General features: G+C 43.8%; 1 protein-coding gene across 2 annotated transcripts in view; it reads right to left on the reverse strand.

Moving 5' to 3' along the window:
* Positions 1-5,919: 5,919 nt before the first annotated feature.
* Positions 5,920-27,651, reverse strand: part of LOC121598612 (26S proteasome regulatory subunit 6A-B-like) — a 68,242-nt gene continuing 46,510 nt past the window's right edge. The window contains exons 3-4 of one of the 2 annotated variants that reach the window (XM_041925692.1): positions 10,222-10,263; positions 5,920-6,369 (exon numbers count right to left, since the gene is read on the reverse strand). The gene's annotated coding sequence lies outside the window, so the exon portion shown is untranslated. Of the gene's footprint in view, positions 6,370-9,993; positions 10,075-10,221; positions 10,264-27,651 lie in introns of those variants that run through there. The other variant, XM_041925693.1, reaches the window with a different exon arrangement.

The following is a 27,651-nucleotide window of genomic DNA, read 5'->3' on the forward strand; positions in this document are numbered from 1 at the left end:
TGTTACCTGAACTGTAGACTCGTTTCAAACAGATTACTTTCTATCAAAAAAGTATCAAAATTGATGTTTAACTTTAGTTTGCACACACAATTGATGACTCAAATCAATCGAAAACACAACACATACTCTAAAACACACTTACACTTTAGCCATTACCAGGCATATATTAAAGCCTTCCTAACAAAATGCACTTTCTTATCGCCTATACACATTCCACTTATCTTCCTTTCGTACATGTGTAACCGGAAACAATCTCCCAACACATCACTCGGCCAATAAAATAGCACCTCGTTATCTGAAAGTCTGGTTTGAAAACTGGGGGGGGAGGGAGAGAGACTGTTTATTATTGCTGATTTTTTTTTAATCAACCTCGATAAGGTCTCTCTTATCGAGATTACAACGCAGACCCACAAAATCATTAAATGGAAGTAAAATGATTTCTCCATAAAAGTGCCAAAAATTCCATCCCGTTTGCTTTCGGTTCAATTAAAGCGTCACCTGAGCGTGACCTGAGCTTCACTTCACCGGCCGGCCCGGTTTATTCGTGTGATTCGGGAGACACAGGAGAAAAAAAACGCAGTTTATATCTTGTTTTATTTCACGTTTTTAAAAATGCATCACAAACTCTCACCTTCTTTCGATTTTTGGAAACCGTCTGAAACGGCTGTGAAAAAAATGCACAATGCGTTTCAGTTGCAAAGATTCGTTTTTGTTTTTCTTCTCTTATTCCGTCTATCCTTTCGCCCTCATGAGGTGATCACTTTAAGAGCATACGGGGACCTAACCGGTTCGAAATTGGCAGCAGCAGGAAAAATGAGAGCAATTTCAGGCCAACCAGAGAGAGCAAGCAAAAAAAACACACACAACAATAACGAAACAGAACTGCGGGAATGCACCCCGAAAACCGGTTTAAACCGGTCTTTGGGCCGCTTGTTTCCTCACGCGGTCCATAAAATCGCTTTCGATTCAACGCTTTGCCGGGCAGAGTTTAAGAGTCCTGATTTTAGGCCTCTCGGATGACCCGGCCAGGACACGGGGTTATGTGACACGGGGCCAGAAGAGCCAGGCGCAGGCGGAAGAGCGGGTTCGCCCCTATCGCACTCTTTCGCTCTTGCTACCGTGCTTGGTGCGCGATGTTTTATGTTGCAAAACCATTTTCCTGCTTAATTTGGGGTTTCCTATTTTTGCTGGCCCCTGTCCACACGGTTTCCGTCTTTGGGGTTGCATTTTTTTTTGGTCCTCTCATCTGCTTCGCTCGTTCTATTTGTATGCGTGTGTCCTGGGCTTCATCCATCGATGATCACCGAAAACAAAACAAAAAACAAAAAACCGGCTGGACGCAAACCATGTTCAACATCCTTCGCCGCGCGGGCAATAAAACATATAGCATAAGCGCGGAGTTTTCGTGGTCGCTTCCATTTGGCAATCTACCTTCTTTTTTTGTTACAAAAACCCTGCTTCGCCCCTGCCTCCTGAGGGTTTTTGTTGTTGTTGTTGTTACCACCTACCCGTTTCATTCGACAGAGAGGCTCTTGTTTCGCTTTCAGTCGTCTGGCGCATCGCCAGCCCACGCCAAAATCGAAGCGCGAGACGACGGTCGGTGGTTGACGTTGAAAAAAGGCACACACAAACAGAGGTACTCGGCAAAGGCAAAAGGGACACTCTTCTGCTGTGCGCACCTCTCCAGCGAGAACCCACACGGATCCCGGAGGGACTTGATTAATGGCCGCCGGAAAGATAGCGACGATGCCATCGCAATTTTCGCATAAATGAACGACTGCAAAATTAACCATACGAACAGTTTGTTTTTTTTTCTTGTTTTGTCTTCCTTTTCTGTGCGCAGAACGCGGACAGGATTTTACCAACTTTCAGCCAACGCTGGAGAGAAGGGGATGATGATTATTTTTACTTCATAGAAAGGGGAGCCTTTTTGTCCTTTTTTTTTTTTTTGTCTATCCGATGTTGACCAGCCAGATGTCGATGTCGAGAGCGTGGCTCGTAATATGAATCATACCGAGCCTGCGTTGGCCCCAACACGGAAAGACACAAAATAAAGCTGGACGATGCCCGACTTTTGGTCATTATTCATCCGATTTTTGAGGATAACTTGCGGTGGCCTGTGCCCTGCAGAGGCCCCCACACTCTCTCCCATAGTGCCATAAAACTGACCGTTAAGTCTACGTTTATCCGTTGTTTTACATTTATCCGCCCGAATGATGACAGATTTTCAAATTGAACTTTACGCTGCCACAGAGCGAGCGACCGAATGTGAAAGTGAAAGTAAAGTACGAAACAGAGCACTGAGCTGCGGACGTTGGGTACTTGGAGGGATGTAGAAGAATGTAGATGAACAATATTTTAATGAGATTTATTGGTTGTCCTGTAGCAAAGTTTGTTCAAAAACATCTCTAAATCTATCTATTCTCTATACATTATTGTGCTAGAGCTCTCCAATACAGCTCATCACACGCACAAGGGAAATGAAATGACTTCACGAATCTCCCAAAAGTTTCACCCAAGTTCTGACAGCGATAAAAAAAACTACTACGCACAGTCAATTAGCAACCTGGCCAGCCTGGTGTCCCATGTGCAGACACACTCTCACCCGTCCACGTCATGTCGAGTTTTCGGATGTTTCTGCATTCTAATGGAAATGAAATCAGAAAGCGGAACCGAGAGACCGCTGTGGAGACGAAACTTTTCCGCGTAACAGCCTTTATATGACGAAGCGTCCCTCCCAAACACCATATCTAACGATGACCTTCGAGATGAGCACCGCAACACGGTTTGACTGGCCGGTGTCTAAATTATTGTGACAGATGAAAATGTAACTTCACTCCCGAGACACGCTGATGCGGGGATTTTTTGCTATTTCTTCTTCATCCCACTGCACGCAGAATGGGACAAGATGAATAATCAAACCTGACGTGGCCTCTCTCCCCGCCCCGACTTGGTGTTCGCAATGTGGAGGTATAGAAAATGCTGACACTAAACGCAAAACGCCTCTAATCACATCTCGGAATGAAATTGTGACAATTCTGAGCCGAGAAGGCAGCGGAGCTGCCAAGATTAAGACTCTCAGCGGAGTTCCGCGCCATATCCCGCTGCTCAATTAGTGTGATGGATTTCTGTTCACAGGTAAAGAGCCATCGCAAATCGAACGTGTCTCAGATACTCCCACCAACCTTCCAGCCAAAGAGCGAATGAATTGCCATAGTTACGCCGCAACGAGAGTCAGACGATAAGTCAACACCTAACTATAGATATCTATCCTAGAAACGACGGAAGTCTAATCCCTGCCGGAGGGAAAAAGTCGTCCGTTTGAAACCTCCGATCAACCCCAATGCTCCGGAAATGGAAATTCAAAATGAGGTCGTCGCGTGTTTAACAGTGATTAATCGTGAACCGATACAGGCACAGATGGCCGTTTGTGTATCATTAGTTGCGCAAATTGTGTTTCCCGCACGCTCTAAAAATAGAACTCCACCCAGAGAGTGTCCAATGGTTTTCCGTTCGAAGCGCGGTTTGGACGTTGTTTGGGAATTTCTAATCCCAATCAACAGCGATTAATTCCAACAGGCTGGAAATTAAAGTATTACATGCAGAGAACATTCCAACAGATACAAAACGGATGGAAATATCATGTTATGTTAATTAGTACTTCGAGAACTCAGGGATGTCTTAGGTGGAGTTGGCATCAAGATTCATAAAATATCGCCACAGCAGGTAATTCTTATGATAGATTAAGGCTAACATAGAGCTTCAGAGTTCAAACTTCACTGCTATTAGATTTAGATACCAATCATTGCTGAAGATGTTTGAGATGTCTTTGTATCGATTGTAGCGATCATACCAGAGAATTATTTGGCTTTTCATGATTGTCAATTTATCAAACATCTTCACCCAGACGCTTCTCCAAATCTACACAACCTTGAGTTGACGACTTCGCATGAATATTTAATGCGTCTCGACTGTATATCTTTTAAACTGTCAGCATGCACGTCTGGGCTTGTGTGTTAGACGGTCTCTAATTTCCATTTTGCACCGCTTCCAACCCAGCTTCAGCGACAACCTTCGACAGTGCACAAGAAACGACGGCCGAAACAACAAAACCGCAGAATTGCATTCTCGCGCAACAGCGACTCGCGGAATGGGTCGCGGACGGGTTTCGGTGGTAATCGGAAACCGAGTTCCGTCCGACGAGGGCGTCCTCTAAGTCTCTAACCGCCGTAGCCCTCTAACATTCCACCATCTCCAACGCGAAAAAAAAAACCCGCAAGAAACACCGCTAAACAAAAGGAAACGCGGCCAAACGTCACAAAACCGTTCTTTGTTGCGCTGGTGGTGGTGTGTGTCTCTCGTTTTCATTTTCGTTCCCTTTTTGCTTTACTCGCGAGCTAAAGCATCTCAACAACGGCAACAACTCGTCAGCTCGTCTTTCGCTAAACACGCCAGTCCGTGCTCTGCCCAGTGTGACAGGGAAGTGAGAGGGAGGTTAGAATATGTTGGCTTCTTCCTGCCTTATAAAACTACAAACGCACCATGCTTGATTTCCCTTTCGTTTCGTTAGCTCCACAGCCCGCAATTTCTGCGTTTAGAAGCATCGCCAAAACGGCTTTCAACACTCTCTTACTGCTTTTCTCTCGTTCTTTCTCGTTCACTATCTTTCTCCTTCCTCATACAGGGGTGTAATAGAGGAGAGTTTTATCCGGCTTTCTGCGTGTGTGTGTGTGTGTGTGGTGTTTGCCGCGTGTAAATGGTGATCCAACCGCTTAGAATACAGCCGTCGCGACGTCGCAAGGTTAGAGCTCCCCCGGGCGGCGCGACCGGCGATCGAAGACACTTCACCACACACCTATATAAAAGCGCGTAAATTGACGCGCTGCACTAAAACATTCATATGCCGCGCGTTGTTGGGCGAGCTGTACCATTACACCTTCACGCCGACCGTATCCGAAGCGGAGGGCGCCTACATTCGAGCACGTTTTGGGTGGTCAAGCCGCTTCCTTTCCACCGGGGTTTGACCCAGCTGATGGCTTAACAACAAGCGCATTGAAAAAAAGGACTGAGTAGCTAAGGGCGACGTAGAAGCCGTAGAAAAACAAACAAAAACCCACCACAGTCAAACAAGGCGGACGCAACCGTCCGCACACTTACTAACACACACACACACGATGATGATGGTTTTTCGATCGAAGGAAATTAAACCACGGAAAAAGGGCATCGTAAAAGTGTTTGGTGTGCAGTGCGGGGCTGTGCGTGGAAGTAAACAGAAACGCAGAGTTTATCACACACCGGCACAACCCCTAAGTGTCACACCAACACACACACACACACGCACAAAAACGGAATCAAATAGCGGTAGGGCTGCCTTTGCCGGAAAGCAATCCGGCATGTGAGCGGTGGTTTCGAGTTCGTGCAATGCATACACACCAAAAAAAACCCCTGAAGCTCTAGATAGAGGAGAAGCAGCAGGAAGAAACAAACCTTGACTCCACTCTGCTTTACAGCTTTACAAGCTTTAGGTCATTTCTAATTTCAGCGCTATTTCTCACGCACACACACTGGCTGGCGCACTGGTTTTATTTCTCAAATGGAATAATATAGCACCCAAAAACCGTGTTCGTTGCGTTAAAACAGCAACCATCGTGCAAGACACGCTCTAGATCGTGGCGGAAACTGTTTGGCGTTGGTGTTACACATCGCGATCGATCGATCGAATAGATAAATAAACAATCGACACACACACATCCCTTGAGATGTTCTTCCCTTTGGTACATTCTTGCACATTCCCGTTGAATGTCTATCCATTTGGCAGCGATTACCACCACCCACACCCAACCAACATCAGCAGGATGGCACGTGAAAAGGGCACTTTTAATTACGACACTTACCTGGATCGATGGTTGTGTTTTTTTCTGCTTTCAAATCTCTCACTCTCTGGTGCGTTGCTTTTTTGCGACTGCCAAATTGCTCGTGTCCGGTTCGAAGGACTAAAAGAACACCGATGAACAGACACACACACACACAAACAGCGTTGATGGGCCGCGGGATGTTTTCAGGGGTTTCTTTCGCAATTGCTGGGCGGCAAAATTCGCACTCAAAAAATTGATGAATCTTTTTTTTTATCGATGCTGCACCGAAAACGTGATTTGTTTTTTTTATCTCAACTGTAGGTATTCGTTGGTTTTTTTTCTCTCTCTCTGTTTTAAACTCTTTGATTTTTTTTGCTTCTCTCGTACTCACACAAGATGATTTGCTTCACTTTTGCTTGCACTCGCGCGATATATTTATATATATTTTTTGCTTCACTTTTGCTGCTATTTTCTTCCGTAAAGACGATGGAATTTTCACACGATATTACGATAGCTGCAGAAAGAATAGGTCAGGGAAGAGGAGTGAAAATTGAGAATACTGAGGAGCGAGTAGCAGCGACAGTGTATGAAATTGAATGTTTGCAAAGATTGGGAATTCAAGAAGAATTTCCTCGTAGGCTCTGGTCCATGATGGTGTAGCCGAAAAATGATAATTCCAATCATTCAAACTGTTACTGGATCTTATTGGATTTTAAACCATCCAATAGGTGGCAGCTATATTGCCAAACCTTTCCAATAGTATACACCAATGTAGTTCGATGTATAAGAAAACAAAAAACACGCTTTTTTTAGTGTTATCCCTGGCATATTTTGAAGCACCATTGACCGGTTTACGCTTCGCCATAGCACTTTGCCAAAAAGGGAAGATGAAAACCCTCCTATCTACTTCACCAAAATGCCAAGTAACGAGACGAACACTACTCGCGAAGCAGCAAACTTTGCTTCAATTAATTTCCGTGCACGACAAAGTCTCGGGGCGCGCGTTGATTCAGTCCGGCCCCATCGGCCCTCACCAATACAATACACTGCAGACGGTGGCGGTGTCTCGAACGATGAGGAAGATGATGACCGGCTGACGATTGTTCAGACAGCAAAACAAAAAAACAAGCATCAAGGAGATGAATCGTTCGCGCGGCGTATTTTGGAAAGGTGATGAGAAATTTATTTTCTTGCTCAAGCTCTGTTTTATGAAACGCTCGCAACAAAATTTGCCGTTTGTTACTAGACACATAAAACACGCGCGCACACACACACACACACACTAACGAACCCTTCTCTTCGCACTATACCACGCGACTCGTTTCGTTTCATAACGCAATCGAAAAAAAAACTGGGACGTTTTCTGGCAAGTCAAAAAACAACAACAGCGAAACATGCTCAGACTTGGAGTTTGCTGTGTCACACACACCGTTCTTTATCTATTCCGCCACCTTGGCCCCTTGTGACGAAGAGTGCAAACACACGTTTGTTTCCCCCCCCCCCCCCACAGCCCACTCGGTCCAACAGTGGTCCCCACTGATAAGATCGAGATGTAAAAGGGGGAGCAGTCCCTTAGTGTGTGAGTGAGAGTTTTTTTGTACCGGTACTGTGTGTCTTGGCGACTTTTCTAGCGATAAAATAAAACGCACACACACGCACACACTCATAGACATGCCCGCTGCCCGTCATTGGAGGGTTGGAGAAACCACATTGCCCCTTTTGAGCGGGTGGTTTCTGGTGCTATCTTCCGCACGAAACGCTGCTTTACGCTGACACACCACACCAGAAGTCTACGCACCGTTTTAGTGGTCCTCTCTTGGGCTTTACGATATCCGCACCACACACTACACCACACACACAGGGACACGTTTGTAACCAATTTTCACTTTTCTTCCGAGGTGTTCCGTAAAATCACCAACAAACTCCCAAACTCAACGGGAAATTTGAATTGGAGATATTTCCACCGACGGACGAGCGCGCTTTTTGGCGCTCTTCTTGCTTTCCCAAATCCAAAACTGTGAGATCGAACGTGTGTGTCACCCGCTAAACTTTGTCGCACCAGATTAAAAAAAAACCCCGAAAACGTGGGAAGTAAAAGAAACCTCTTCTTGGGCAAGATTTCTTCCCATAAACCGTGAGCTCACGCGCGACGCAACCCCAAAACCAGTGGGAAGTAGATGGGTCCTCCCCGCCGAATTTTGGCATCAATGTTGGGATGTCACGTTTTCGGGCCAGTAATGTTTTCGTGCGTATATAGATGGCAGCAAAGGACACCGGAAGAAGTACACGATTTACACTGCACAAGTTTGATTTCACCCGGAAAGAACTTTTTTTTTTTTTGTTTGATGTGTTACTATTATTACATTAATAAGCAATAAGCGGCAAAAATTTCTGCGGGGATGCGAAACAGCGCGACCTTCCGTTAACGTTGTCGCTCGTAGAACTGAATGGCGTGAATGTTGCCAGCGGCCGACAGACCCGATGCATACGACACACAAACCCCGGATCGGTTCTCGGCGCGGATGAACCGCCGAGCCGAGTTCATTCGTGTGCTTGCTGGCCGCGTCGATCGATAAAAATTCAGCCGAAACCGAAGTGCCGAAGGCTTGCGCGTGGCCGAGAGCGCCGAGAGCATTGTGGCCGCCGGAAAGGGTGGCTGGGTGGCAGAGCGCACTGGCCCTTTTTTGTACGCGGCCATCGGTCGGCACACACACGCAAGGGAGCCGAGCGCATGTATGCTGTTGTGTGCGTGTGTTCGGGTTGCGTACCTTCCCCTTTTTCTAAGCTCGACAGCGCCTTAGGAACCAGAGGGGCACTCACTGCGCTCGAACCGATTCTCTCGGAGTTTCGGAGAGTAAAAGAGGTATAAGTGAGTGGCTTATAAAGTTCAATCAAAAGCGGTCTAAGTTGTCAAATACGCTTCGAAGAAAGAAAAAACTGCTGCATTAGAAATCTACTGGAAGGAGAAAATGTAACAAACAAAAGTTTTAAAGTTAATCATCATTTTTCCATTTGTCTCGCTGAGCGTAATGAGCGTTTTCCCCGAGCTCTATTTTCCGGCATCCTCACACTACCCCCAGAGCTCAGGAAACTCAATCTCGTGAGTTACATCATCAAGAGAGAGAGAGAGCCTGGGGTGAAAAATTCTCCCTTTCCCGAGAAACGGGCATACAATGAAACCACGTGCACGCAGCAGTCGGGAAAGCGGGTCGGGATAGCAACAACAGCAGCAACAATACCCCGGGCACGAGACTCGGCTGCTTCCGTGCGGCGGCTTCCACCGTTTCGGGTGTTCGAAGTGCGCGTTTGTTCGCACCCCCGAACGGGGAAGGTTTCGCTCCGGCTGCTTGTCGGCGTCGTCGTCCTCGCGATTGCTGCGCCATCGGCGGTGAAGTCTGCTGCTTCGGCAAACATCGCGAAACATTCTCCCGCGAAGCCCGCCGACGGCCCGCGACCCGCCGACGACGTGGAAAAAGCATTTCCAATTCCATTCCTGACTTCATTATCCTGCCGCTGCTGCACCGGGAGGGAAGGAGATTGGCGTGTTTCTTGCTTGTTCTTCTTTTTGACAGCAGGATCGCCCGGACAGCAGCACCACCGCTCTCGGAGCCGGGCTTGCTGCCACGCGAGCAAGGAAATGGACGTTTTTCGCACTCGAAGGCGAATACTGTGCAGGATGGGCAGGATGACATTGGAGGAGCACACGAAGTTCGACCTTTCTTCTGGTGTTTGTTTTACTTTATTTTTTTGTTATTATTTAAAGCAAATTATAAACCCTTTTTTCCTAGTTCCCGGTCTGCTGGAACTAGTTTCGCTTTCCAAACAGCTACCAGTACCAGCTGGGTGGTAATGAGACAAGTTTTGAGTGAGATCCGATGAAAATAGTTGAGCAAAAATAGCAACACATACCCAGAAACAGACGGAAGAACGTAGCCAGCCCCTAACAGAATGCTCACTGTGAAAAGGTTGATAGTAATGTTTTTTTTTTTAAATCAACGGTATTATGACGCTAAAAAAACTTGATGGCTCTCAACATCATTTTTTTCTAAGGCCACATCATTTTATCAAACTTCGAACAAGTTTTTCGCCTGACCAGCAGATATTTTGGAGGGAAAACAGACCAACCGGTCAGGGTAGTTTGGGTTCGAGACGAGACTGCAAACGGGAAGGATCACGCACCGGGGCCGGGTGTCTGGGAAAGGGGGCGCCGGATGCTGAGCTTGATGTTTAGAACGTATGCCGCAGTAAAGGGTCAAGTTTGAGGAAGAAATTGAAGAATTTAAACATGTCTATTCTATGATTTGATCAAGCGAAAAATTACAAAGACGAGCTGGCAGAACAGACATAGGGGTTTGCTATGACTTACCGAAGATATAATTCTCGCTGTTCCAACGTCCGGAGGTAAAAGCTGTAAAAAAAAAACAAAACAAAAAACACTAACATCAGTCTCATTCAAATTTTTAAATTTCAGAGGACAGTTGAAGGTGCTGTCATAGTCGCCAAATTTTGGCCCTAAAGTATCAATGTTTAACAGCAAGCATCAAGTTTTGAGTCTAACTCTTGTAAGAATCATGATAATTTTACAAAAAAAAAAATTACAGATTTTTGACAATTATAATTTTATATCATATAATAATACAAAAACCATATAATGTGATTGTTTCTAGTGAAAAAAGTTCATGAAATTTAATAAATTCTAAAGCCAATGTTTACACCACAAAATACATGCCAACTTTTTTCACACCATCAAAATTTCCGAAATTGACAGAACAATTAGTATTTTTTAAATACTATCAACCAAACTATAAACTTTTTAATATTATTGTTATCATCATTAATCATTATTGAACTAAAATTCAATAATTTTGAAAATAAACAGTTTCAGGCATAACATTACATTTCATACATACACCTTAGCTAGCGTAGTAGCTAAGTTAAGAGTAGCTAAAAGCTGTGAAAATGAGTTGCTAATTTTATTTGCAAGTTTATAAACTTAACAAAAAAATAAAAGAATATAACACATAACTAGTGACCGGGTGAAAAAGGACAACTAAACAATGATTTAAAATACGAAAATAAGTAAAAAAGTAAAAAACAACAAAAAAAGTTTATACGAGACCAATATTCATACCATATCTTTAAAACACATCAACACTTAAAGAGTTAAAACTGTTTTTGGTTTTTTACAACTACAAGAAAATGAAAAGAAACACACGTAATACAAAATAAATATTACCCAATATAATCGAAATAATACAAAACAAAGTAGTACAGCCCAAAGCTCAAATTGCTCAAACGTTTAACTTATTGTGACAACGGTGCACCGGCACATGGCAAACCGACCAAAACTAGCGAACGAATGCCAACAATTATCATAACGAGGCTCCGGCTCGTTCACCCCCAATAGCAACAAACACTCCGGTAGGTTGGTGTTGGTGGTCGCCGTTCCCTCCAAATTGCGCGCGGCACCGAAACAGAAAGCAGAAGGCGACACTTTCGCACTTTTGGGGGGACGAAAATTTAGCATCATGGGCAGATGGTACTCAGAATGGCATATCAACCCGGACCAACCACCAGTCTCCCCAGGCCTGGCCGGACCGGTCGGTCCAACAAACGCAACAATTAGCGCCGATTACGATCGGTTCGTTCTCCAGCTAGAATGATAATGCAACATTGAAGGTTAGGAAATGACTGTGGATGGTGCGAGGTGGCGTGTCCTTCCGGTCCCATTTACAGGTATATCAACGCCCTGCCGGTCGCCCCCATACCACAGTCGCCGACGGACTGATGATTCGCGTTTGTCGTCGGTTTGGCGCAATTTTCCACTTTATGGCATCAATTTCACGCCACCAATGGTTTGGGGGACACAGTGGGTGCGGAAGGGAGGCTCGGTTCACGCACCATCCACGGATTTTGATACAAAACGCAAGATCGAAAATGGTGGACGCAAGACGAAGGACATTTCTCTGTGTTCATAGACACACACACACATAGTAGTCCAGTATAATTTGCTCCAACAGTCTTGTCTTTGAAGCCAAGGTAGGTAACACATAACCAAAATCCTAGCCATAACTATTCTCCGTCCCGGGAATTGACTGCGTCTTCGTAGTCGAATACACTGGTGTCCCTGTTCCTTGGACGCAGCAAACAAACCAAAAAAAACCACTCGCTAAGAAGATGCAAATCCCCTACGGTGTCTTATTTTCCCCGTAAATGGACATCACCAAAAATGGGCAGTCGTGGGCAAAACGCGAAAGGTGATCCAAACGCAAATCTTCCGGAGCAGCCAGATCAGATCCGAGCACCTGTATCCCAGGGGGTCGTACGCCGGCCGTCTCTTGCGTACCTCCGCCATTATCGCTTAATTCCTTTATCAATTTTTTAATCCCAACCCATAAACATACTGACAAATCCGTGCTGCTTCTAGACGCCACTTCTACGCCCCGCGTACATTCTGTTCGATGCGCACTTTTTCGCACCATTCTTTCCGCTCCCAAACATGTTTGTAGTCCTCTGCCGGCGTCTAGTACGAAGAAGCGAAGGGACCAAAATGCCCATTGACATTGTGTGTGTGTGTGTGTGTGCTTGTAATCAAAGATTCAAATCATACCCGTGACAATGTTCGGCACACACCCAGGACCATCAAAACCCATCTACCCAGCTGATGATGGCGTTATTCCACCGTCATGGATGGCGTGCATTGAAGAGCTGGAGAAAATTTCGTATTCTTTTTTTTTAGGAGAACGCGCGTTTGAAAAGCAACGTTCCCGAAACTGGTGTATCAACTGGCTGTGTGTCCGTCCAGGCCGCGTATCTTCATGCGGCACAACCGTTATCATCTATTTTCATCATTGTCGTCATGTTTATATTATCGATGTCAATTTGTTGCGGGAAAACGGAAGGACATTTGAGCGGTGGGTGAGAGAGAGATGATGGTGTTTTTTAATGATTTTGTTAAAAGTAAAGTAGAGAAACGGGAAAATAAAGTAACAAAGAATAAGCCAATTGTAAAGTAGTTTTATAGTAATACGAACAAAGAACAATTGAAACATAAAAATAAAACGAGAAATAACAAACTTAAAAGAACATGACGTTAAACTTGCGTTAAAAAAAATATCCTAACATAAATAAGGCCAACATTATTTCCACAAAATATTAAAACCATCAACGATGGAGTCAATCCACTTCCAATCCTTCAACCCGGGCTGGTAAACGCAGCCCGCTGTCCTTCACAGAACGAAAGGATACGCGAACGAGGGTCGTTTTGCCCGAGAACGAGCTCAAATATTCACCATCTCTCACATACACACATACACACGAAGGGGACAAATCGATGGATGAGAAAAATGTTTCTCACCCGTTTTTCTTCTCACTCTCACTCACGCTCATATCTCACCTTCTGCTGTATGCAATCGTGAACCGTCGTCGTCATCTTCGGGAAGTAACGCGCGTCTTGCCTTCGGCAGGACGCAGCAGTTTTGCTTGCTTCTTCGTAATACAAGGACACAGATACACACACACACTTTACCGATGCGTTTGATAGTTTGCGTGCGGAAGTATTTTCCTTACGCTTGCCGTTTCTGTCTGCACCATTCTAGGCCTTCTCACTCGTACGCACGTACAAGAAACCAGCCGGGGGGGAAAAAACGGCAAACCCGGGAAGTTCGGGAAAAAAGCGATTTTTCCATTGCAAACAGAATGTGGAAAAATTTCGGCATCTTTTCCCCGGCCAGCTGAAGGGGAGGGTTGCGCGGCAAAGAAGGAATGGCCGACGACGGCGGTAGTGTGAAGGAATGAAAAGGAAGACGATTCCTCTGCGTAATCATTACGCGGCAAGCAAGTGTGTCTGTGTCTGTTGCCATTCGGGTTTTTTTTGCTCCCATGACTTCTATTTGAGGCTCCGGAAAATGCCAACAGAACGTTCGCCGTCTCGAGTGGAAGGAAAGGTGGACGGGATATGGATACATGGGGGGGGGGAGTGAAAGGCATTTTCGCTTTTTTGGAAGAATCGTTCTCTGGCTCGGCTTTCTTTTTGCCTGCCGTGACGTGACGTGTTCGATGACTTTTCCCGAGGAAATCGATGTCTCACTATTTATCGATATGTCTTCCCCCCCGCCCCATCCCTCTCCCCCAGCACAGCAAGGTAAAGCGAGGTAAAACGATGATGGCATTCAAAGCGTTTAAGAAGAATATTGTGTGTATGGCAGGAAAAAAAAGTGCACCGGTTGCACTTTCACCTTCAGGTAGTGGTAACAGTTAGGAGTGATTGAATTAAATAAAAAATATAGAATTGTCAAAAATTATACTAAACGAATGCACGTGATACTAATAGGGTAAATGTCATACCGAAGAGTTTCAACGCGTTTTAAGAGACGATAAGATAAATATATTAATATTTAGCCGTATAGGATTTGAAATACGTTTCTTCTTCAAAACCACAACACTATTTAACATTTTTAAAAAATATTCATATTTTTTCTGACCGCACTGTTGCACTCATTATGGTTCCTAATGTTATCGTATTCTGTTAAATCGTATTCGATTAAATCAATAGGAATACGTAGCAGTAATGGTAAAAACATCAATTTCGTAATTTCATCATAACGTTAAATAATCATAACGTTAACAAACACACGAATTTTATTACGAAATGCTAAGGACTTTGAAATAATGTTGGCGCATTTAACAAAATAATGTATTTTTCGGGTACTACGTAACAGAATGGCATCATTTAACTTTTAAACCCTCCGTAAAAGACCAGATATATTTACCCTGCGCGAAACGAATAAAATTAAAGGATTTATTCCTTTTATCTATTTGAAATTGATTTGATAGTAGTTTAGTTAGTTCGTAAACAAATATCTAAAAACCATCGCATCTCGAAACCAAATTAAGGTATGCATTTTACATACAAGTGTTTAAATTCTACCAAATGCGCACGAAATGAACGCAAAACATTTGAATACGTTCATGGTTAATTTCCAATAAAAAAAAGGAAAGGAAAACATAAAACTTAGGTACACTACTGTAAATACAATTCATCATAACTCAACAAATAATTTGAGTAACAATATCGCATGTTGTAAAACAATTTAAAATAAAAACAATTGCATTTTTTTATAATAACTTCCCAATAATAAGTATCAGTAAAAAGCAGTTTAAATTAAAAGAAAGAGCTAAACAAAATTTTCAAACAATCAAAACATGAAAATATAAAAGATTTAAAAAAAAAACATTAGACGAAATTTCGCACAGCAAAATCACTGCCAAGCTGTAGTGCCAAACATGATAAAGACAAAGGAAAGAACCGGTCAAACAAGTAATCATATTACACGTTGCACGTTATAACATCGCTTCCGATAATGTCCCCGGAATGAGACATAAATATTCAAACGATAATTTCCCATTGCGAACCCGTTACAAACAGAGCACAATGTGTGTGTAGCAGCGGGCCTTTCGAGTCCTCTCGGCCACGGCACACCATATGCGACCATCATCATCACACACGCGACAAGGGAAAACAATAGACAGCGAACGATTGGTCCTTTTTTATGTATGTTTGTGTGTGTGTGTTGGTGTTGCCTCTATGAAACGTGCTCAATTTTCCAGCCCCCCCCCCCCCGCACAAACTCCCAGATGCGTGCAAAAAGCCAAGTAAACAGCAGCAGCCGCCGGTGGAAAACTTAAGCCTCAGCCTCATAATGTACTTGCGGAAGCCCGTTAAGCTCCTCATTTTCTCCTCTTAGCGCACACCGTTCATGGTCGAGAATGAAGAGCCCGGACCAAAAAAAAGAACACACACACACACACAATGAACCTCCTGAATAGAGAGAAAATAAAAAAAACAATATGGAAAAATGCACAATGGAAGCTACAACAACAAAAAAGCCCGTTCACGGTAAAACATTATACCGAAAGACCCAAGTGATGAGGTTGATGATACGATTAATATTCCGATCGTGTATTATGACATTCTTTTTTATTTTTTTTCGTCAATTCTGTTCCGTTCTCTCGCTCGCATTCACTCCCCAGCGAAGGGATATTAAAACGGGATACACGTCTCATCTTTCCAAGGGCAAATGCGCGATTCTCTTTTTTACATTTAACCCATCGCCGGCCTGCCACTGTCAATGTATGTAGCTTTTTTTTCTTCGCTTGTTTGTCCATGTGTCTCCGATACTATCACTTTCCGTAACGGACCTTTCCCGGGACGCTCGCTCTCTCCCTCCCACCCAATAAAGCGCACAGGAAAGGCAAGACACACAAAAAGAGGGTTTTAAAATGACAAATTGATTTAGTATAAATAATTTCACCCCGGGAAAACCCTCCCATTTTCTCGTCTCCGACCAGAAGAACTGGTGGACGGTGCTGCTCCCGTGCAGATTTGAACCATTTCTTGGACCCCGGCTAAAAGCTAGACGAAACCTAGCGGAGAGGATCTTTTCTAGCAAGCATGCAGCAGCGGTCTCCGAAACCGGCTACATCCTACACATTAAAAAGCGAAGCGTCACGATTTCCGTCCCAGAGGCACGTAAGACAATGGGTTTTGCGCCGCTTTTGCGCCGAGGCCGAACGATTTGCGATGAAAGTGAAAATCCAATTGAACCCAAACTAGCTGCTTGTGGGTGCGCACAAATAGCAGCACCAGCAGGTAAGCGAAGTGAAACGCAAAAACAACCCTTACGCCCCTGATTTCCCACCCAAGAAGGAAAGCCCCGAACACAAGGCACCTATGTAAAACGAATCCGGCACGGGCCCCCAAAGGATTGTTTCACCCAACCTTACCATGGGCACAGTTACCAGAAAAGGGTTACCACCACCAGTTGGAAAAATCAGTAGAAAACCCTGCTGTAACCATCCCACCCGCTCCGCCCAGAAGATGCCAGAAGAATGCTCGACCCGATTCAACCTGTGCCCACCCGACCCCCGTTTTCGGGTTCGGGTTCAACGGCGGGTGCGAAGGTACAAATTATAGGATTAATTTCCGCACCTTCCGCATTTGTTAATATTGACAGTTTTATTGCCGGCACTGATTAATTTCAACCCGCTTGGCTTTGGTTTTGTTTCAGCGCTGGCCCAGTCCTGCTTTTGGGAATGAATGGGAATGTGAAACGTAATAAAGGGTACATGAAGGAGTAGCAAAAGGTAGCTCGGAGAGACAGTTTAAAAGACGATTTTGTGGCTCTCCCCTCTCCCATATCTCGCATGGATGGAAATGATTTGCAATCGAGTGGAATCAAGAACGCCAAAATAGAGCCATAAAACTACGTCTGCGAGGCTAGCGGGAGAAGAATGTTGCGCTCAAATTGCAATGGTAACCTCAAAATCACTGACTTTATGTGTTACGTGCACCACTTGTGTTATTATTGGGTGAAGGATGCCTGTTATTTTAATTGAATAGTAAACGTTGATGTAAAGGTGTTGAATTTTGTGTTGGTTTTTTTTTCATACAAGGTTCTAGGAGTAACACAAATATTAGAACCCAAGAAGAATCTGATGCGATAGAGAGGATACATCAGCGATTAAAAAGAAGTTAGAAGAGTGTTTCTAAATGTTCCATCAGGAATGGCGTAGCCAAGCATGCCTAACAGGTTAGGGTAATTCAATCATCTTTGATGTTTGCGATTCTTTATTTCGAAAACTATCCCCAATTCGGATAATTTGAATCAATGTCTTCCATGTACTAAAATCTTAAAAGAAAAGAAGTGATGCGAGTAATTAACTGTAATATATCTATGAAAGATCCTGTTCACAGAATTAAACACGATCCAGTTGCTCAAACACGATTAAAGTTGCAAGTATGCAACATTACTTTTCGCCGGTCTGGTGGTACAGTCGTCAAGTCGTACGACTTAACAACATGCTCCTTATGGGTTCAAGCCCCGAATGGATAGTGCCCCGATACGCAGGACTGACTATCCTCCTATGTGTAATCATTAAGTCACAGAAAGTCATGATCACTAGTGGTACAGGCAGGCCTTGACCAACAACGGTGTATGAATAAATTCTGAAGAATGCTTATTTTTATCGCTTCTGCTACTGAATGAAGATTTTATGAGTGTTTTGTGTATTCGTCAAGTAACCTGAAAGCGTGTTTGAGCAAAAGTTTTCACCCGTCCTGTCAAAAAGTTTGGTTATGAAAACAAGCTATGAGATCACCTGGTCTACATACACTTTGATTCTAGATTCCACCAATTGATGTCTTTAATGCACCTTGGGATAAATGAAAACACGACCTTGTTTTGACAATTTTTCGAGCAGGTACTCGAATCTAATTCAAGCTTTGATGCTGAAATAATCTAGACTGAAAATCGCCGGCTAGTTTTGAGCTTGTTTTGTATGGAGTGTTCACATGATTTCAGCTTCTAACTGTCAAACTCCATATAGAAAGAAAGCTGACTAGAATCGGGAAGGCCCCCAAAGTTATATTATATGATATGATCTATTTGATCTGTTGATTTGGGATTTTCTCCTACCGAACATAATTATTGTAGTGCTTAGAGGTCCTTAAGTGGTGCAAACCTTCCATAATGATGTAAACAACAACATCTTGTATCAATCAATATCTTGTGCTCGTATCAATGACCCCTCATTAGGTTAGTGGTGCTCTTCCTCATTAAACAATCTTGAAAAGAGCTCATCTATTAACCTGCTGACCCTCTTCTATTTGTTCAATTACACCAGAACAAAATGGATTGCAAAAAATCAAACAAAATTAAAGATTTAAATAACTCTAACTACAATGTCCATGCACAGACGCCCGCTGGTTGGATTTCATCCGTATAAAAACTTCAACCCATCCCTTCGCTCACGGCTCGCTATCGACAGCGAGATCGTTTTTCGATTGCATTCACACGCACACAAAATCGACGACAACCAGAGTTTGCTGCAAGTGACAGCATGCTATCCACGAATGGAATGCCATTTTCGCACAATTTGCTGGGTTTCCCGTCCCCTTCCTCTCCCCCCGTTCACTTTCTTGTGCAGCTTTTCATTTGACGGACAGGATGGTTTTCCTCAAGAATTTTCCACTGGCCAGATTCACTTTTCCATCTCCTTTTCTCCCCATTTCCGTTTTGTATTGCACGTAGCACCCACACAGGCAGCTCGCAATCCGTACTGCTTAACACAACAACTTTTCCCCTGCCGCGACCGGTGCCTCTCTTCAAAAACAGACTTAGCAGCGAAAAGTCAGATAAAAATCGATTACGAATAAGCTCCGGAAGGCCGAATGCAGTCAGCTTCGGGATAACACAAGCGCCATTCAGGGAAGCGCACCGGGCCACAAAGCACAACCCTAAAATCGAAGATACAGAAGGAAAGAAGAAAGCCATAAGAAAAACCTTCCGCATTGTACAAAAAAAAATCCAAAACAAGTGAAAACGCTTCCCAAAGCATACCATCACAGGAGGGAGGAACCCTCCCTCTCCCGTTCAGTTGGAGCGGGTTGGATAGAAAACATCCCGGGAGCCGCCCGTTCACTGCGCCACACGATTGCCAGTTGCGGGCGATGGAAATAAATAAATTGAAATCTATTATTTCTGTACTCAGCGAAAATCGTTTGCCTTTTACTGGCAACGATGGTACTTACTCCATTTATTTTACCTTTTTCTTTCGTCCCTTTACCCACGACGCCTCTTCCTCTCAATCTCGCTCCGCAAGATTCAGCGTAACCATACCGTGGGCGGCTGCTTGCTAAAGCTGCTGCAGCGCGCTAAAGCTAAATCGACTCGATCGTACCAAACAAGACGTAAACGGTGGCAGGTTGCTTCCTTTTTTCTTCCTAGGATAAAGCATAAAGCAACGAAAGCAACGGAGAAAAACAACAACCCATATCCGGCCACAGAACGCAGAGTCCGCTGGTATGCCGCCAATCGGGTCCTGATCTCTTTGCAAACGCGTTTTGCTGATGGAACTCTTCCTGCCTAATAATGTGGTAGTCTTGCTATTTTCGGATTGTGTCCCTTCAGCGTTGCAGCTGGAAACGTTTAATCGACCTTAAAAAGGATTCTTGCAAAGGTGTCGAACGGGATTAATGAAAATTTCTTAAAACCACTCCGATGCCTTGTAGGAATGATAAGATTTCAAGAAGCACATTAGAAGCACAAGAAGCAAAGACCAAATTTGCATACTATGTTATGTATTGTGGTCCGGTGGAATGCATTATGCAAAAAAAATTTGGATCTAACATTACAGTTTTATAAAAAAATGAGCTATAAAAAACTGATAAAAAAAAACAATATAAGATGTTACAGATTGCTTCCAGTTCATAAACTAAACGCTCATCTCTCACTGTACGTTTGGACACCATTGACAAGGAGAGCATCAGAACATTAGTGATGGATAAAGATATAAAAATTCCGAGTCGACTCTGATTCCGACATCGAAGTGTCGACCAGATTCGGAGTTGAAGTCATCCGGAGTCTTCCGGAGTCATCTGGAGTCATCCGGGATCACCTGGAGACATCCACCGAAGTCGAAGTCATCCGGAGTCGAAGTCATCCAGAGTTGGAGTTGACCGGTCGATTCTGACTCTGGACAAATCCGTTCAACTCCGTTCAACTCCGATTCCTGCCAACTCCAATTCCAGACGACTTCAGACGACTCCGACTTCTGACGACCCTTACTCCGTTTCCAACTCCGGCTCCGACGGATATTTCATGTTACTAGGGCAGATCCCAAAAACAAAAACATTAAAAGTACATTTTTTACGCACCCTGCAGAAGAAACCCAAAAAAATTACAACCAAAACGAAAAAAACCCGAAACAAAAGCCAACCGAAATGCGAATGGGGATAAAAATGTCAGCCAAAAGCCGAACACCCGCGCCCACTCACTTTGCCGATAGTGGCTTGATGCTCAATTTGATTGCGATAATTTAAAATTGCAAAATAAATTTAATCCCATCGGAATACATTTATCGACGATGATTGGTTCGACCGCACATACACACACAGTGAGCTTGCTCCAAACCCGCTCCAGAAGCTATCGTGTTTTCGTTCTGCTGTTGCTCTCCGAAGCAGTTGCAGAAAAAAGCAAACCTTCCTCAGATCGAAACACACACACACACACACACAGAGGTAAGGTTTCGGTTTATTTGCTGTCGACTGCGCTCTGCATCGATTGCGATTGGAGTCAATTTGGAGTAAAAATTATCCTTCCATCGCTTGGCTCGGCAGAAACACGCGTTGGTCCCGGCAACGATACTGCAACCGATGATACACAATCTCGAACTATTCTGACTCTCTTTAGGGCATTTGCAGAATTAAATTCGTTCTCCGGTGCGCTAGAGTCGTTCTACCCCATTGCCCGTCACAATCTAAGCCTCCAATCTTTGCGACATAAATCCTCTTCTTTTTTTCATAAATGAATCCTTAAGAGACAGAAAACACAACCAATATCCCATTTCCCTGGCACTAGTAGCAGGGGCTGCCGCTTGACGAAGGTTGGAGCGTCCTAACATCCAGGCTCCAAAGAGCAAAATGCCAATGATCGTGATTTCAATTCCAGATGAATTCCCCACGCGGGATTCTACCGTCCTCCTCCCCCCTGTACCTGGTTGCGAAATCGACTGCAGGTGTTAATTAAGAAGTGACGTTCCTATTTATCCTTCACGTCCGAAGAGATCGCATGCGGCAGATCCTTCCGAGCGGCGGCGGCCGATATGGCGACACCTTTTTAGGTAATCATATCCTCGTCTACACACTCTCTTCTCCACGCAGATCTCCCAGAAATCCATTCGATCTGACTCGTGCACACACACCCAACACACACCTAGGTTATCTTCCCTTTCAATCATCAGCCAAACACCTTCAAAATTTCGTGCCAGTGCCTGGGAACGTGCCCGCGAGAAACGATGGATTTATGCATGTTGCGATTTGCTTCGCTGCTGCTGCTGCTGGTAGTACCACTTCTGTTTGCACAAAATCTATACCTCCCTCGAGACGGATCGTGCACCAGGGCCATGCTGGTTTAAGTAGCAAAGCAAAACGGGAAAAGTAAACATTATAAGCTTGGGCGCACGGTGAAGCGAACCAAGCTGCATAACTCAATCCGGTTCGAATCGGTTTCGTATCGATACACGATAAGGAAAGCAATCCATTTTCGGGTTGCCATTTTTTTCTTCTTGTTCTTCGTGTTCTCCAGCCCCCACTCACCTGATCGAAGGCTATTAACAAGCGTTTTCCACGTTTTCATTGTTGAACGCAGAGAGCACGGAGAGGTATATACGATGCCTAATCTCGTGTCGACAGCAGCTTCGGATAAACATCGAAGACGGTGCCTGCCTGCTGCCGTGCGCAAACGGTACGGAGCATATAGTTAGCATTTACAGCAGCGTGCGCGCTCTATCGATACCATTTCACACTTTTGGCTGAAAGATTTGCTCGCATGCAAACGCGACCCCGTTATCGGTGTGAATGTAATTGTTTGCATTCGTAAATGGGTTTTGTACAGTATTTGACGATTTGTCGAATGAAGCAAAATAAGTCGAAGCTTTTAAGAGAGCGATATAAACATATATTTTACAAAAAAAAAAAAGAATAATTTATGCAAGTCGAACAGACACACTAGCAATTTGGCTTTGACTCAGCAAAACGTATATAATTAAAATTAAGGCAATAATTAGATCATGCAATTGTAGCATTATGTGTTAATCAATCTATTTCTCTATATTAATGATTAAAAATAAGATAAGCTTGGTGCGATGTTGTAGTTTTCCTGAAATCATCGCTGCTTGCTCGTTTCAACATACTAGTAATTTATTATTCCAAGGAAAAGTATTCGAAAACATTTGAATACCTCTTAAAAAGCCATCCTAAATACTATAACTTCAATCTAGCAAAAAGTTGTGCCACTGCATTCACAATTCGCGAGTTTTCCCAAAAGTTGGAGTTCCTAAAGCTAGTATCGTCTGGTTAGGCCGTAAGAGCATTCTTCAATAAATTAAAAGATCTCAGTGCAGGTTTTTGATGCTAGATTCAGATCATTTTTGATTTTGATTCAGAATTGGATTGGACATTATTTTTTGTATTGAAATTCAGAATTCGTTTCGTTTGTCATATCTCCAATATTTCGTTTTTTAATCATTTACATGACAGTAACATTCAACGGTGCTTTTAAGCCTGTTAAGTGTAAGGTTCTGCATTAATTATCATCGATGTTGTTTCCAAGTTAGATTATTCGTAAACATCATATGCCTTATTTCAATGATCTTTTGTAACTAGAGATTTTATACCGCTAAATTTGCACGTTATGCAAGAATGACTTTGATTCCCCAATTCCATATCAAACAGATGCACACCCTCAATCCACGCTCCTGGTAAAAAAAAACACTCGCCAATTTGCGGACTCACACACATATATGTGTCCATCCATTGCTAGCGATACAAACACGAGATTGATAGAGCGAATCAATGTGCTTTGCCCATCCGAAAAAGTCATTCTCCGAAACAAAGAGATACAGTCCTGAATCGTTTCCAGAACCAACACACACATATCCTGTCACAAGCCACCATCTGCTCAACGGAATGCAGTGCATTGGCCATCTTCGCCGTGCCGTCACAGCAACCGCCTGGCCTACCGGAAGCCTGGCCGTAGTAATTTGATTTCAGCTTCGAAGAACACGTCCACACAAAGCCGAACACACAGTGTTGCCAGCCGAACCAGCGAGGCAAGCAACCCAACCCGGACGATAAATCGCACGTCAAACGCCAATCGTCATCGCGCGCGCGAGTACCTCCAGCACACGGCAGTGCCTCCGTACACTAGCAGGCTGGCGCTGTTGTTTGCTTTTAGCATTTCGCACAAAACCAGAGCTGATCCGTCACACCGTTCGACCCGGTCTCGAAACGCCCAGCAGCGTCATCGAGGTGAATTGAGTTATCGCACAACTTCAATGTCCACCACCGGTTTTTGGCTCCATTCCAAGTAGGGCTACCCATCCCCTTCCTCTCCAGCTAACTGGACAGGTTTCGTGTGCAAGTCAGATCTCGCAAGGCGATGTAAAGATGACTACTATACTGCATGCAGCCATCATTATGCATCCGGTTGTGCGCCTTTCCCTCTCTCCCAGGAGCTACGCTTTCCCTCCCAGCGCGTCAGTGGGAGCAGCAGGCAAACATCATCTATCTTTTTTTTTCTTCTTCTCCCTACCACATTGCAACATTTCTCACTGCGACACGTCAGAGCTGCACCATGCCACATTATGCACCATTGCACCCGGTGCCCGGTTAGCTTTGATATGTCGGCGGTGTGTGTGTGTGTGTGGGGTGGTCTCATTCGCTCCCGGGGTGGAGCTGTTTGAATTTGATTACATGATATCGATCACTGATTTACGGGCACTACTGCACGACCGGATTCACCGGATAACTGGCCGGTGGTTTGCGTTGCGAGCATGCCGCTTATTTGCACTTCCTCGCCGCGCTGCTAAGCTCGTTTCTTCTCCGTGGTAGATGGAGAGTGAAAGTGTGATTGGAATTAATCTTGGATGACCGTGTTGTGGTTGTCTTGCGAAAGACGACTAAGAAATGGAGTACCACATATGTCTTGCAGCTTGAAATAATCTCAATTCTTCCAAGAAATTGAATATTCAAGCTCCCAAGCATTATTCTAATCGAGGATTTCACAATTCGCAAGTTGCCATTTAAGGTATCAATCTTTGAATTGATTGGTAAGCATTCGGATTTGAAATTTGAGTTGTTGAATTACACCTTGGATTCATTTAATTTTGCTGTAATGTAATATCAGTCATCAAGGCTCATTAAAGAATTGGTCGTAATACTTGACTTCTAGATGATGTTTAAAATTTACTTGACTATCAAGTATCACACCAAGGCCGAAGATAGACGTAACACGAAAGAAGAAAGATTCAGAAAGAGTACAATTAACCGAGAAAGGAGCAAGAAAAAACTAAAAAGAAACAATACAACCTTCTTTAGGATACTTTCGAAGTACATTTTATGAGTACCACTCAACAAAAGCATCAAGGTGTAATGCTGAAGTCAGAAATAATCCACTGGAGCAGATACAGATAAAAAGGATTTGATATTATCCACATAAAGAATCTGCCAATCTCCAAAACCTAGATTAGATAATTTAGCAAATCATGAATGAGATAAACTATCGAACGCAGAATGTTTAGTTAAGTGTTGTATACTATTACAACACACATAAGAATAGTTGAGTTTGATCTAGCAGATATAAATCCATGCTGTTTAGAGCTTACTAGTTTTTTCGTATTTTAATCTCATATGCAGATGCAAACTACAGGGACTAATAACACGATTAACTCTTTTTAAATCGATATATACTTCTAGGAAGTTTTGACGTCAGACAACCAATGTTGGTATAAATCATACTTCCAGCAATGACTGTAGTAAATGAAGTTGACCACCAAGATGCAGTACCACCACATCTCAAAAGAAACCAATATCACAAAGGTTGGTAATTTATAGCCCAATATGTCGTCTACACACAACTCTCGCTTGTGTAGGCTGGTACCCTTTAAAATGCGTATCGAGTGGGTAGTATGTCTCCAAGGATTCTAGAAAATGCAGCAAATAATACATCGACCTTCACACTATCGCATTCAGTTCGTTGCTCTATCGCCAATGTTAGCCTTCGTGACATTGGACCTACATTGACCACGCAAATTTTGCGCACTACCACTGCGAACTCGGTTCTGAAATCAAAAGCCACACAAAAAACCTGCTCCAATTCCAGTGCCCAGAACGATGCATCCGCACCGAACGCTTTAGCAGCAGCGTATGTAGGCGTACTAATTGAAACGAGCTGACACAGGTCCGGACATGTAAAGCTTTCACACCCGGCTGGAACTACGCGGAAACCGTGGTCGAGAGAGAGAATGTGACACAGGTTCAATTTCAACACTCAATTCTGAGGGGTCTGGTTCAAGCTTCCATTAGCTTTGTTTTTTTTTTTTTTCTTGCCCGTTTTTCATCACGATGCATTCCCATTGCATTTCCCTTCCCCCCATCTAACTCTCTGCCCCGTCAGCTACCCAATCACCATCATGATCCGGATCTGCAGAAGATAATCGGTAAGCTGCTCAATGTGAAATTATTATCCATTTATCTTCATTTGACGAGTCAACATTTCATTTCAATCCGGCAAAGCTTCCTCTCGCCATTCACATCATCCGCACACCGCAGCTTTCCCTTCCATTTTGCACCCTCCACACAGCCAGTCCCAATTCACCTTTCGACATGTCCGAAAGCTGATGACGATGATACTACTGAGGATGATGATGATGATAATACCGCAGGCTCTCGGTTCATTCGTTCTTTCTTCTGCTCCCCCACGCGCACCCTCCGCTCCCGGAATCGCGTTAACCGGGTGAGTTGGAAATTGTCGATTCAATTTGATGGTGTTTTAACGGGAAAATGCACTCTACTATATTCGGGGATAGTGGATCGTACGGAGGATAAAAAGAAAAGGGTAAGGAATGTGTGTGTGCGAGAAAGCAAAAGAAAAACAAGCCATTCTTTCTCTTGCAATGCAATGAACGTTGATAGTGCAAAAAAGGGAAGAATAGTGGATTGGCGAGAGAGAGAGGTTTTTATGCTATCTGACCTCATGAAACTACGTCATTTTAACTGCATCCTCGAATGACACATTTCTCATTTCGGTCAACTTCTCTATGTTCAATGCTTCTTTTTACGTGAAGTCAGATACAGCAGATGGAAAGCGAGGAAAAGTAAACTTGCAATCTGATCAACTTCATGTCCAGCGAGAGGAAAAAAACCAGAACAAAACTAAAATTAATATAAAAAGCAGCATTTTGCAATAGGCTAATATTCACTTGATGTCATTTTATGTATTCATGCAGGTTTCAATGCCTTATTGAATCGTTTGACGCGTGTAGCAAGCCTAAACATGTGAGTATTTAGAAATGAACACAGAATAAAATAAGCTTGGTCTCATTGATATAACAGATTAGTAGGACAAACATATTATTTACAAACTGGTAGTAAAGCTCTGAACATATAAAGGCAACAAAATAACATAAAATGATTCAATAATGCCTAAAGAGGCTAGTTATACCATACAAGTTGCATAACTTTAGGCGTATAAAATAAAGTTAAAACACTCGCCCTGCTGATTGCACTGCCAATGATGATGCGCAATGCATTTTTCTCCCAAAAATTCAAATCAGCATGAAATCTAACCTCCACAGCTTCAACACAGTCGCTACAGCTCCCCCGCCGGGAAGTTCAAGATTGGGAAATTAGCATTTCATTGTAGCCCAGAAGCTTAATTTATCTTTCACATCATTCACAGCCCCTCAAGAGAGGAAATTACTCACACAGTCACACACACACACACACACATACACACATACACCTGGACGCATGCCGAGTACTCTTGGGCCGGCGCAAGATGGCGCTCAATTAAGCCGAAACCGATTGGCAAGCGGCAACCACACCTCGCCCGCACGGGAGTTGATTAATCGAAAGTCAGTTTATTGATGAAATCTAGTCACGTCCCACAGTCTCCGGGGCCACTAACAAGACACACTGGCCAGCAGACCGAAAGCATGTACCCAAAACGCAACCGGATGTACCATCTCAATTCAGTTGCCGTTGCCTCCCCCATTGGCAGGGTTTTGTGTTTTGATCAATCAAACGGCGTGAGGGAAAAGTAGTTGCCCCACGCACAGTGCACACACACACACACGCGGATATATACTGTCTCATTAAGCTGTCTGAGAGTTGGGAAGAAAATTAGGAACCTAAGAACTTCAACAACAAAAAAATACACACAAGCTCATCTAATCC

Source organism: Anopheles merus, chromosome 3L (genome assembly GCF_017562075.2).
Source record: "Anopheles merus strain MAF chromosome 3L, AmerM5.1, whole genome shotgun sequence".
Taxonomy (NCBI): domain Eukaryota; kingdom Metazoa; phylum Arthropoda; class Insecta; order Diptera; family Culicidae; genus Anopheles; species Anopheles merus.